At 51.2% G+C, this 1,994-nt stretch overlaps 1 non-coding gene across 1 annotated transcript; it reads left to right on the plus strand.

The window, feature by feature from the left end:
* The first annotated feature begins 932 nt into the window (after positions 1-932).
* Positions 933-1,004, plus strand: TRNAH-GUG (transfer RNA histidin (anticodon GUG)). The gene has a single exon. It is a non-coding gene; the product is annotated as a tRNA-His (tRNA).
* Positions 1,005-1,994: the final 990 nt, after the last annotated feature.

Here is a 1,994-nt window from a genome sequence, read left to right on the forward strand (position 1 = left end):
GCCTGTAATTCCAGCTACTCGGGAGGCTGAGGTAGGAGAATCGCTTGAACCAGAGAGTCCGGAGGTCGCAGTGAGCCGAAATCGCGCCGCTGCACTCCAGCCTGGCGACAGAGCGAGATTCCGTCGAGAGAGGAGAGAGAGAGAGAGAGAGAACGGGTTCGAACCACTGACCTCCAAACTTGGAAGCAAGCACACCACCCGACTGCGACACACGAATGGACAGTCAACTGTCGCTCCCGCCTCACCATGCAGAGCACGCGCCCATCCAACACTAGGCAGAGCCACCGCCTTTTGTAGAACAATTGTGCAGGCTCCAAAGCCTCAGAAAACCGGAGAGGCGCATCTTGCTGGCTACGGTTGAAACCCGTGCATTGGGTGATTCCAAAGCTGGAAGGGCAGCGGAATGGCCTTGGCCCCGTCCTGCCCTTCGCAGGCGTCAGAGCCAGCGTCCCGGGAAACGCCCGGGTCCGCGACTTCCCAAAGGAAGCAGAACGCCCCGTGGACTCTAGTGATGGCTCTTTCCGTTCTTGGCTCCGCCTTCACCCGACTTTCTACGCCGCTTGGGCTCCCCTAGCTCAACTCGGCTTCGGTCGGTGGGGCGGCAGAGAGAAAGGGTGAAAAGCAGAAATACAGAGAGGCGGGAGAGAAGCAGAGGAGGTGCGGACCAGGACAGAGAGACCTCCCGAGAAAGGCTGGTGCAGGGAGACCGAGGCTGGTGCAGGGAGGCCCAGGCTGCAGTGGAGGAGATGAGAATTATTCTCGACCTGTATTAGGATTGGGAGGGAGGGAGGGAGGGGAAAGCAGAGCGGGCATGAAAGGGAGAAATACGTGAACCCCCTGTGGCTGTCTGGGAACAAAGCCGCCTAATAATGGAAACCTATTACTCAAAACTGCTAGAGCAAGGTCAAGCATCACCGCTTGCCCTGTGGCCCGCCGTGATCGTATAGTGGTTAGTACTCTGCGTTGTGGCCGCAGCAACCTCGGTTCGAATCCGAGTCACGGCAAAGTTGCTCGTCTGGGTAGTCAGCTGATCCGTTTTGCTCCCCGCAACCAGGCGCGTCAGGGTAAGGCAGAAATGTATTCAGCTACAGTCTTTCCAATAACTTTAGGGTTCCGTTTCAATTTCTAAATCTATGGCATATCAAATTCATCTCCTGACCAGAGCAAGCTTAGCATCTGCTAATGTCTTGATCCCCAGAAAACTTGTCTATAGTGTAAACACACTGGCAAGAGTTACTTCTCTGCTCTTCGACAGCTACAGGCCCTGCGCCTCCCTCCATTTCTTCCCTACTCCTCTCTCCCTTGGTCTCTTTCTCTGTCCTTCTCTCTCTCCTCTGGTGCAGCTGAGAATCCCAGAGACACCTGAAACAGAGAAGTGGGCAGGTCCAGTCTAATCTATGTCCAAGAACCCAGGTTCTGTTTTGGAAATCTACGTCAGCCCTTGCCTGACCTTGGTTAAGTATCTTAAATTTTATGTGCCTCAACAATTTTCTATGGAAGGTTGGGCCACTTTGAGAACTCTGCCTTACACTGCTGTTGTCAGACATGCCTGGATTTAGTGACTATTCAATCAATAACATAATCACTAGAATTATAAAAATCATTGTCATTGTCTTCTGCCTTATTTGTGAACAATCACTCTCCTGATTGTTTTCACTTTACCTTTGCTTGTAGAACTTCACGCAGATGGAATCATGGTGCATCTACTCTGTTCTACATGCTTCTTTCTCTCTGCATAATGTCTCTGGCTCTATCCATTGCTGAGTGTAGCAGAAGTTCATTCCTCTTTCATTGCTGAGTAGTATTCCATTCCATTACAGGGAAATAGCACAGTTTGTTTGCCATTCCCACCCCATCCCTACCCTGATAATGAGTGTTTGGGTATTGGCTATTCTGAATAAACCGGTATTGGCTATTCTGAATAAGCCTGCTTTGAACATTCTTCCCACAACAGATTTTGAGGGCATCTGTTTTCGTGTCCCTTGGGGAAAACC

The sequence above is a fragment of the Pan troglodytes genome, chromosome 1, assembly GCF_028858775.2.
Source record: "Pan troglodytes isolate AG18354 chromosome 1, NHGRI_mPanTro3-v2.0_pri, whole genome shotgun sequence".
In the NCBI taxonomy this organism is placed as follows: domain Eukaryota; kingdom Metazoa; phylum Chordata; class Mammalia; order Primates; family Hominidae; genus Pan; species Pan troglodytes.